This window comes from Electrona antarctica, assembly GCF_951216825.1.
Source record: "Electrona antarctica genome assembly, chromosome: 19".
NCBI classification, from domain to species: Eukaryota; Metazoa; Chordata; class Actinopteri; order Myctophiformes; family Myctophidae; genus Electrona; species Electrona antarctica.
The window spans coordinates 35,834,647-35,846,624 of record NC_136800.1 but is presented as its reverse complement, the minus strand read 5'-3'; positions in this window follow the sequence as shown (position 1 = coordinate 35,846,624).

The window sequence follows — 11,978 nt, the reverse complement described above, 5'->3', positions numbered from 1 at the left end:
AAGATTGCACAACTGAGCCTTTAAACCGCACTCAATCAGCATTTTAAATAGTTTAGTTTGTTTATTTTCACATTACAGTATAAGTAATTAAGTAAAAGAAAGCAGTGAAAAATATCTACTATTTTGATTTATTTAATACTTTATTAACAGTTTGCATGCAAGCACAGGGAAGCTTATGGCTTGTTTCCATTGGGGTCCTTTTGTACTCAATTCATTGAAACATTTAATGATAGACAATTAAGACAAATATACAATACTATGCGACAAATATACAATATTATGCTAAAGCACATTTGAGGTGTATATAGTTTTTTTACGTATAATAAACAATCCAACTAAAAATAGTACCACATGGGCATTCATTATTTAATTTGTTATTATAGGCTATAATATCAAGTTCTATTTGATAAACTGGCCACTAACTACACACTTTGGTTTTTAATAATGACCACGTTTATTGTCAATCACAAGTTTTTGTGAAGAAGGGAAGTGTATAACATAGGCCTAAAAACTCACTGACTGACTGACTGAATGGCGTAGAACTGAAATGCACACAGCTATTGTACTACATTGTAGGCTATCGTATAATCGTACTTTAGACTGTTTATGCAGAGATCTACAGTACTATAGCAGATAATTGTCTCCTCCTTTTCTCAGTTTATCTAGTCATTGGTTTAAACGTTTTTCTTTTAGGTTTTATGACCTCAATTACACCCAAAAAACCTGAACTTTGAACATTCAGTGGATTTTCTCTGGGGGTTGGGAGCCTTTTGAGCTGCAATGAAAACAGGCAAAACAGTGAAAACAGTGACATCTGCTGGCAAATCCCATTGACATATATGGGATTTGCAGGCTGTGACATCACAAACAGCAGGAAAATCAGAGTACTTGTTTGAGCCAGAAAACCACAGACCACAGAAAATCTACTGAATGTTAAAAGTTCAGATTTCTTTGGGTGCAATTGAGCTCAGAAAACCTATTTTTACAAAACACGTTTTATGTCACAATCTCTTCATTTGCCTTTTCCTTAAATGCTGTAACTGTGGATCAGATATATTTTCTGAGATGAGACACAGCCTTCTATGATATCACAGGGTTACGTTTTATTTTTGTTTTCCAAAAGCTGGCACGCTAACATAAAACTTGATGGCTTCAGTGGTGCTAAAAACCACCAGACAAAAGAAAATAGTTATACTCTCCTGTTGATGGTTGTCACCTATATCCTATATCCTAAATTAAAATGGCCTAATGGTGGGTCAACGGTGGATGATGGTGGACGTCACAAGCGTAACATCCGGACACCGCAGACCGCAGAACACACACACAGATTAAATTACACAACTGCAGTGTTTAACACTTCAAATGGCCATAAACTTTGAGCGCAAGGACTAGCTTTAAACTAAAATATAGTATAGGCCTACTATATAATCCTATATTGAGTCTGCAGCCATGAGTGTACGGTATGTGTAACCACCTGGATTCAAACCCAGGTCTTCCCTGCATAGAAAGCTGTAACTGCAGTCTGTTCTGTAAACTCTTCTGTATATTTTTCCTCTGGCTGCATCATATACTGTAGTTACTAGTTATACCTCTGTAACCTGCAGGGAAGAAATTTCAAGTAAGAGAGAGAGAGAGAGAGAGAGAGAGTGTGTGTGTGTGTGTGTGTGTGTGTGTGTGTGTGTGTGTGTGTGTGTGTGTGTGTGTGTTGTGCGTGCGTGCGTGCGTGCGTGCGTGCGTGCGTGCGTGCGTGCGTGCGTGCGTGCGTGCGTGCGTGCGTGCGTGCGTGCGTGCATGCGTGCGACGTGCGTGCGTGCGTCATAAGGCTATTTCCACTGTTCCTATGAGAGCTGACTTGACAGCGTACTGTAAAAATAAAGTCATAACAATAGGGCGGGGGGGTGGGGGGGTGTCAGGGGGGGTCAAGAGACTATGGGGAAATGTATGATTTATTTTGCAAAATAACAACCACATTTCTATGAATTTGTACTTTCAAAAGCTTGTTATTCCTTTGAAATGAAACCATGGTCAATATATTTTCTCAACTCTTCCAACCAGATTAGGGTCATTGTTACACAGCAATATTGCTATTGATGCTATGATGAAGTAAAACGAGAATACTTACAAACACATGATCCAAATGCTTCAGTGCTACCCCTTAGGCCAGGGGTCTGTGTGTTGCTTCAGTGCTACCCCTTAGGCCAGGGGGTCTGTGTGTTGCTTCAGTGCTACCCCTTAGGCCAGGGGGCTTCAGTGCTACCCCTTAGGCCAGGGGGTCTGAGCACAGTACAAAGACTGATTAAAGGATTTCTATGAAAAAGTTCTGTCATTCTATTGCTTTTTTGTCAGCTTCTATGTGACACCAAAGGTTAAGAAGCATTGAGGAGGAGACATGGCAGAGGACATATCTCCTGATGATTGGAAGTCATGTTTGAATAACATTAATACAATGTTAAGGAAATAGTTTATGGTTTAAATGGAATATTCTTGTCTTGGTTCCGGAGTCACTTGTCAGCAAGAAATCAGTTTGTAATGTGGAATAACATCTCCTCATCCAACAAATTGATCTTCTGTGGTGTGCCCCAGGGGTCAATACTTGGTCCCCTATTATTTCTCATTTATATAAACAACCTATATTTGACTTCTCCCAAAGCTTTTTTTATTTTATTTGCGGATGACTCCAACATTTTCTTATCTGGAAAAGATAGAGCCTAATACTGGAAATGAACCAGGAGTTGAGCAAGATCGACACCTGGTTCAAGGCAAATAAGTTATCTCTGAATGTAAAGAAAAGCTCTTACATGATGTTTTTGCCCCATAATCACCCAGTTATAAGTACCCTCCCCAATATCCAGATTGATAATAACATACTAGAAAGGGTTACCGCTATACATTTATTTTTTTCACTCCATCTTTAATAATATGTTTATTACATTTAAAACTAGAAAAAGTGCCCTTCTGGGCACAGGTCTCCACCAGGAGGATAGGAGTGTGTGTGTGATGTTTGGCAAAATGTTTAGGAGCAATATAAACGTGTGTGTGTGTGTGTGTGTGTGTGTGTGTGTGTGTGATGCGGCTTGGCCTGTTGTAGCGCCACCATGAGGCTGATTTGAAAACTGTCAAGTGGCATTTCTTCCAAAGCCTAGTGGGAATATGCATGCACGGTTTCACCACAATCGGACACTGCATTTAGTAGTTGTGGCGATTTGTACAAAGCGGGCTACTCCTGAAAAGTTTAGAAGCCAATCGTAGCCAATGAGGGTGGATTATGATTAATCAAACAAACCCGTGTTGATCACATGACTATGGAGAGCATGTGTACCGATGTGCGTGAAATTTGGATAAAATCTGAAGGAGTAATATTAGAAAATGTGTTTTACATATGTCGGCCTCCTGGTGGCGCTATAAAGAGCAGATGTGAAAAATTCCAGTCAAAGGTTTTTCCTTGGCCTCTAGGGAGTTGGCATACAAAGTTATCCACAAATCCGTGCAGTTAGAGGTAAAAACATTTTTCGGCCAGTTATAGCGCCACCATGAGGCTCAGTTGAAAATGTTCATGTGGCATTTCTTCCTCGGCCTAGTGGGAATGTGCCTGCACAATTTCATGGAAATGACACGATGTGTTCATGATTTGCAGCATTTTGTTTGAAACTGAGCACTCCTGCGAACTTTGGAGGCCAATCTTAGCCAATCAGGATGGAGTCTGAGAAATCTGAAAGACTCGTTTCGTTGAATGGCTCTAGAGAGACTGTGTACCAATTTGCGTGATGTTTGGACAAAATCTGTAGGTGTACTATCCAAAAACTTGTTTTGCACAAAGCAGCCTCCTGGTGGCGCTATAACAGGCCGTTCTGGAATTTGGGGCAGAGGTTCATCGTTGGCATCCAGGGAGTGTGTGTGTGCAAAATTTGGCATCGACCGGGTTAACGGTGCCGGAGATTAGCTGATCACAGACGGACGGACGGACACACGGACACACGGACACACGGACGGACGGACGGAGTGCAAAACATACTGTCTCCACCAGGCCGAAACATACTCTCTCCCCATGCCTTCGGCCTGGTGGAGACAATAATACACAAAAGACATTGGACACCATAACACTAACTATATAAATGGAACTTAATACCAGTATGGTGCCACCATATTACATTATACTTTGGACATGTCCAACGCTCAAAGACTGGTGGGATAATATCAGAAGATTATGTTTCGAAGTCCTAAACCATGAACTTCCAAATTGCTGCAAAACGGTTTATCTTGGGCTCAACCACTGAGCTCCAGTACTATCATTTCACGTCCTTTGAAAATACATGGATTATTTGAGCTCTTACAACAGCCTGCCCCATCAGAAAGAATGGGTTACAACAAGCATATTATGAGAGTGACAAACTTAAGTGTCATAATTAAGTGGTCGACTTGATAATACAGTGCTTACAATGGAATGCTGTGCTTATTATCTCTGAAGAAAGTGTCTGTGTAGTCATCTGTGTTCAGTTGATGGTGGTCTGATTAAAAAAAGCAATCCCTGTTTGTTTTATCACTGTGACTATACCTTCAATAAAATGTACATTACCAAAAGAAAGAAAGAAATAAAAATGATTCCTGATCCCATTTCCACTCTGTGTTATATGAAGGTTGTTGGAAGCCTACTATCTACGTAATGTTTATATGAAGGTTGTTGGAAGCCTACTATCTACGTAATGTTTATATGAAGGTTGTTGGAAGCCTACTATCTACGTAATGTTTATATGAAGGTTGTTGGAAGCCTACTATCTACGTAATGTTTATATGAAGGTTGTTGGAAGCCTACTATCTACGTAATGTTCTGGGAATGCTCTCCAGTGGCCAGATGGTTGTTTCTAACCACTCTGAGATGTTTGAGATTACAGTGCCTCACCCGCCTGTTACACTCATTTTAAATAATATGTCCTAGCTGACTTGACACTGATCAAATCTAGCATTATTAGCTAGACTTGAAGCAATGCCTTCAACAAGTTGAAGGCAGGTTCATACATCATGTTCTTCTGAAGTTGATTAAACACATCTCTCTACTAAGTCTAGGCCATCTTTGACGAGCCCTCCAGCGGCATCTCCAGTCATCTCAATCCTCATCCTCGATCTCACCATCTTTCTTTAGTAAGCCTACGTATACATACAGTAGGTACGTTTGGGACACCCTTGTGATTGATGTGGCGATATGACTTCAAATCAATATCATGATTATTTCAAACCTTTACCTTAATTACGATTACTTAACAATAATATAAATACGTGAAAATAGCAGATCTACAAACTCAACACGTGATGTGATGCATTCTTAGCATGTAGATATTCAGCTATTTTTGGGCACGATTGTACAGCGAAGTATAATACAGCGTTAAGTTGTTAATCAAAGCAATTGAATTAGTCCATTATATTATAAAATATTTTTTAGAATATTTTGAAATAAAACAAATGATAAAGCTTCTTGATTAACCTACATGAGCAAGATGATTAAGTAAGATTAAGCAAGATTTAGATTATTGGTTCTAAATATCATTTTTTTTGTTAATTGCCCATCCCTAATTGATGCCTAAGGAGCCAGCAAACTTGTCCCAGTGGCAGTTACAGCCTCAGGCTTCGTACACACATAAAGAACAACTGTGCTGTGCTCTGCCTGTGTTTCATGGCCGCCCCAATGCTTTTCCAATGGAAGTCACGTGGTTTGACCAAACACTTGTGTTTGATTGCCCCCCTCCCCCCATCACACACAACTGTTTGGTCAAACCACGTGACTTCCATTGGAAAAGCATTGAGGCGGCCATGAAACACGGACAGCAGCCACAGAGCATGTTCGTCTGATATGTGCGTACGAAGCCTCACACGTACCAAACACCAAACAAGCAAATGTTTGGTTGTTTTTTTGTTTTTTTGGGCCACCACAATGCTTTTCCAATGGGAGTCACATGGTTTGATCAAACATTTGTGTTTGATTGTGTACTCTCTGCTGCCCCATCTGGCGGAGTCAGGTCAAACCATGTAACTCCCATTGGAAAAGTATTGTGGTGGCCCAAAAAAACAACCAAACATTTGCTTGTTTGGTGTTTGGTACGTGTGAATGAGGCCTCAATCTTCTTCTACCATCTTCTCACACATCAGATAACTGATGCAGAAGTAACCAACAAAGCAGATAACAGTTGTAGCCTACTTAAACTGTAACGTCCTGTAGAATTGGGCGTGCAGTATCTTGATAGAGGAAGAACACAAGTGTCAGAAATATACATCAATATGATTACACATGCAGTATCTACAGAATCATATCTCTATGCTTACACAGCTTAAGAGTATAAATCCAGATACTGGGATGTGGGCCAGCCAAGCCACGGGCATATTACAACACATACACTTTTCACCCAGAGTCTACTCTGCAGGGGTACTAATGTACATGTGTACACGGAACGAAGGAGTATACAAAAGAGATATGGATTTCTGTATCTGTGAACTTCAAAAGCCTTTGAGAATGATCATCTATCAGGGGGGAGGGGTCCCATAGCCAGACAATCAGATATCTCCACCTACACGTGACGTCACATACTGATACGCACGCCTGGGGAAATCAAAATTCAACACATGTAGGCTTGAATGGCAGAAGAAATGATCAGCACTAACAAACCAACTGTATGTTGCAAGCAACTCACTGCTTTGTAAACCAGTCCTGATATACCATACCAAAATGAAGTACCGCTTAAAGTATTTGCATTGGTTCTGTGTGTGATGCTGTTATTAAAAAAAAAAAAGGTCAAGAATGGTTTCCACACAGTTTTAGCCTATTCATTGGATTTAGATAACAGCAGACATATCAGTAAGTCAGGATTGGGCAACTTTGAGGATGGAGTGGGCCACTATATTTCCACATTCACTCCAGAGGGCCACATTGCACATTAGTGTTGTAGCAAAAATATGCCGATCTACAAGCTCAAAACGCATGACACTACGATGCGTTTTGAGCTTGTAGATCAGCTATTTTTGCTATATTTGAATTTAAATCCTAAATTATTTTTTGCTATTTCTTAATTGCAATCCTGAAAAGTATTTTTTTAATTGAATTATAGTTATGCTAACTTTATGAACTAAATACAAATCCATTGGACATAAAAAAAAAGACAATAACGTTTTAATACTCATTAAGCTACTAATTTAGACTGAAGTAATTAAAGCCGGTTATGTTTGCATGTTTGGATTTATAACAGCTAAAAAGCAAAGCTTTTGCACACCTACAGGCGACAGGTACGTAGGAGGGGGTACGGTGCCCGACAATGAAAAAGGAACAAACACCCGCACACTGTCTTCAAATGCAGTGAATAATGCGGATCACACCCATATTTTCCTTACATGTCCCAAAATACAAACCTTCTGGACCATGCAGTGGACCAAAGTTTCACAAAAAATAGAACAAATATTTGGGAGAGCTGTGAACTTAGAAAAACATAATATACTTACATATATTTACAAAGTGAGGATCTATACTGTTTTGGATTCTCAGAATGACAGCTCTAAAACAAATAACCAGAAAAGTGTGGAACTACCCAGGATGGATAAATGGCTGGACCAAGTGGAAGACATGTATGTGATGGAGAAGGTGACCTATAAAATCAATGGAAAGGAAAAGTTATTTGAAAAAAGATGGGCTCTCTATCTTTTAAATAAATAACGTTTTTTTTTTGTTTTTGTTTTTTTGTTTAGACCTAAGTATTCAGTAATAAAAATAAAGGAGAAATAAAAAAGGAAATGGAAGAACTACAAACATCACAAAACAAAGCCTAACAAAGCCTACCCCCCCCCGCACAGGCCGAAACAGCAACGTTTCGGCCTGTGCGGCCTTCATCGGGGGGGGGGGGGGGGGCACATGCAGCCCTCACCTTCATGGGCCGCCAGTTGCCCATGTATGCTGTAGGTGGAGATCTCTGATCAGCATGGCTATGTGAGACTAGGGCCTTCTTAACCACATTAACCCTATCATCCCTATTTTGGTATGTCATTATATAGGCAAAGGTTTTCAAAAACATTTTCTCAAAGACTTTCTCAAGACTTCTCAAAAAAAATCACACCCGTGTGAACTGAGTGGTGTAAGGTTTTATATAGCATGATCAGCTGTGGTCTGACGTAATGTCTGACGTAATTTAAAGATCTTTGGCTAGGTAGGGTCGTCTTCTGATGTGATGATTTGTGACCATGAAGTTGATTCAGCTGGAGTTTTTGTCCGATGTGAGGTATTATATAAGGTAAGGTATTATATAGCCTGATCAGCTCTGATCTGACGTAATGAAATCACACCCGGATGTGATTTCACAACTGGCTTTTTTTGTGCAGAAAAAATGAGCATGGTTGCTACGGTCATCCAGTTCACCCGGGTGTGATTTAATTACGTCAGAAATTATTTTGAACATAGCAACCATGCTCATTTTTTTCTGCACACAAAAGCCAGTTGTAGGAGTGGTTTACACCACTCAAAAAAATCTTCAAAGGTTTTGTGACGTGACACACACTGTGAGCTTGTAGATCGGTGTTTGGCAGTACTACAATCACACGCATAGCCATGTGACCCTCACCTTATTATTCCTACATGTACGTATGTAGGTAGCACCCGGTTTGAGCATGACAAGTAAAACAACAGGGTCAGGGTTCAGGCTGATAAAGCTCTAGCAGAGTGCTGACTAACTACCTTATTACCGTACATACTGTATAGTTCGTTTTGGTTAGTTTTGTCACTACACTGTGCTGTAAAGTGATTGACTTTCAGAGATATCTGAGAGGGCCAGTGGAGGCAGGGGATTCAAAATAAAAGGTGTTATGAGTATTTGGCTGTTTGCTCAACTGCTCATACTGCTGCCGCCTGGGATATGTGTCCAACCCTTGGGGTGGTGGTGGTGGTGGTCTTGGGTCAAACAGGCAGTACTCACAGGTCCACACCCATCCCACGGGTTAATGGTCAACCGTGTGTTCATCATGGGTGGTTTACATATAGAACATGGGAAAGTAGGCAGTGTGGCAGAGGTTAGTGACCATGCTCCTTTCACACACGCCTGTTTGACAGGGAGAACAATAAGGTTCGCCCTGTGATTCATCTCGGGGCTCTTCCAAGGCGCCACTGTGCTCCGACGCTCCGTGCCACCATGGCAGGAAAAGGGGTCTGTTGGAGCCGGAGTGTGACGTTCCACCACTCGACTGACTTCCTCTTCCCAGAGTGCGCGTGGGCCCCAGGTATCTGTCCCGATGAAAGATACCTTCCTGCTATAACCAGCGCACCCAACAGAGTTTTGGATAAAGAGGCAGGGCTTGATTGGATGGCTCTCATGGGTTAATGAACTTAATAGTATGTTGAGGAAGCCCATTTTCAGAGCATGTAACAATTATTCCAGACTTGTGTACCTACTGTATCTATGACCCTAATGAAGCAAATGCTACAAAAAGCTCTCTCTGCATCGCACTACATTCCATTTCGGTCTCTAGAGAGTCACATGGCCTTTTTCATCGTTGACACGAGTACAGGCAAAAAGACAACATTGTGTGTGTGTGTGTGTGTGTGTGTGTGTGTGTGTGTGTGTGTGTGTGTGTGTGTGTGTGTGTGTGTGTGTGCGCGCGCGCGCATGTGTGTCGGGGGGTGGGGGGTTCTCTTTGACCTCACTTCACTGATCTGAGCTCCCACTTTCTCTACAGCCCCAAGCTGTGTAGAACCTGTTAAAACAGGCCCATCCTTTCACTGCCAGGGAACCATCAAACTCATCTCAGTGTGTGTGCCCATATTCATGAAAAGCTGGAAACTGTGCATTATTTTCTTAATTTGTTGTGCAGAAATGGGCATCGACAGCCATAAGCTAAAATATTATCTCACTCAAGAGTAAACGGAAAACAAAACTTCTCCCTGAAGAACACCTGCACACACCATAGCAGGAGGCATTGCGTCAGTGATTATCTATTGCTTATAAGAGACCCCGTTTTGCTGACGATGAGTCTATCATAACTTCTCTCAAGACATATTCAGCAAAGCTGGTTAGAAAACAATGGACATGGATTAAGGTCTACTATCCTTTGGTCCCTCTTTAAACCCACACAAGACCTGCTGCTCTAATTGAAGAGTGCTTACTGGTACTTTGATTTACAGGAGCTTTGATTGACAGTAGCCTAACAATGATTTGCCAAGTTCATCCTCCTAATGTTGGACAAATGGGAATCATAAGGTCAATAGAACCTGGAAGCCAAATGCTAATTGAGCATTAAAGCATCAAGCATGCCATTGAGTTTACAAAAAAGTGAAAACTGGAAAATTCATCAAGTAACTTATGCTGCATTCACAATTTCACACTACTGGTGACAAAAGCCACAAGCTGCCAAGCTTGGCCAGTTGAAATGTTGCTCAAATCACACTGGGTAAATGAAAAGGTTGGGTTTAAGTAGCAAAGGGAACTGGTTAACAGCAAGAATAACTAGAAAATAAATCGCTGCAAGCAGCGATAAGGCAGAACCAAGCAGGAAGGCAATAAGCAATACGAATAATATGCACAATAAGCCATAGATACATGGAAGACTGAACTTGTGAACAAAAGACCATGTAATTGTGACAGGGTTGTTTTTTTATTGTGGGGGGCAGGGTTCTTGAAGACACTGAGTTGGCGGTGCCTGGATTTGAACCCATTACCTTGTGGCAAGAGCTCTACCTACCGAGCTAACTGGACACAATCAGTTCTTCTATTGTTAACAGCAAAATCATTCAGTGTTTTTGTAGCAAGTTGCGCAAGGATAACGATAAAGGTGGGTATAAAGATAAATGAATTGACTGCGTATAAACCAGAAAATGTACTAGATTCTGATGAGGAGCTCAATCCATCCATCCATCTTCAACCGCTTATCCGTAGTCGGGTCGTGGGGGCAACAGCTCCACCAGAGTGTTCCAGACTTCCCTCTCCAGAGCAACATTAGTGACTTCCTCCTGGGGGATCCCGAGACGTTCCAAGGCCAGTGAGTCGATGTGTTTCCTCCAACTGCGCCTTCGTCTGCCCTGGGGTCTCCTCCGGGTTGGACGTGCCTCAAGGACCTCCCTAGGGAGATGCCCGAGAGGCATCCTAACCAGAAGCCCCGAACCACCTAAGCTGGCTCCTTTCCAGTCGAAGAAGCAGCGACTCTACTCCGGGTCTCTCTCGTGTGACTGAACTTCTCACCCTATCTCTAAGGGAGATGCCAGCCACCCGTCGAAGAAAACTCATTTTGGCCGCTTGTATTCACGACCTTATTCTTTCGGTCATGACCCACATGTCATGACCTTCGCCCCACCGACTTCAAATGCCCGGGCTCTGGACAGGGCCCCTGCCCAGGCTCCATATATGGAGCTGGCCTGCTCTGACATCACAACACTCCATATTTGGGCAGGCCTGACACAGAACTCCATATACGAATAAAGAGACACAGCGAGGCAGATACAGAAATCTCCATATATGGGCATAAAAGAGACACAGACAGATGGGTGGAACGCGTATGTAGAATCTGCACCTGGCTTGCTGATAACAAACTATCTTTATACCTGGGAAAAACTGAATCCATTCTCTTTGGATCAAATAGTAATCTCAGCAAGGCAGATGGCTTCTTGGTTAGAGTGGGTGACAATATTATCACACGAAAAGATGTAATTACCTACCTAGGTTCCATCCTGGAGGCAAATCTTTCTGGTGATAAAATTACCACCAACGTAATCAAAAAAGTCAACCAAAGAACAAGATTCCTATACAGGATCTCCTCACTGGTCAACGAAAACACCTTGAAGACACTAACAGGAGCCCTCGTACAAGGTTTTTTCGACTCTTGGTACCACAGCACCTCAAATGCCCTTAAAACAAGGCTCCAGACTTCCCAAACCAAAACAAACTGGTCAGGCTACTACTTGGCCTCACTCCCCGAACCCACCTCACCCCTGCCCACTTTGACAGGCTGGAATGGCTTAGGGTTGA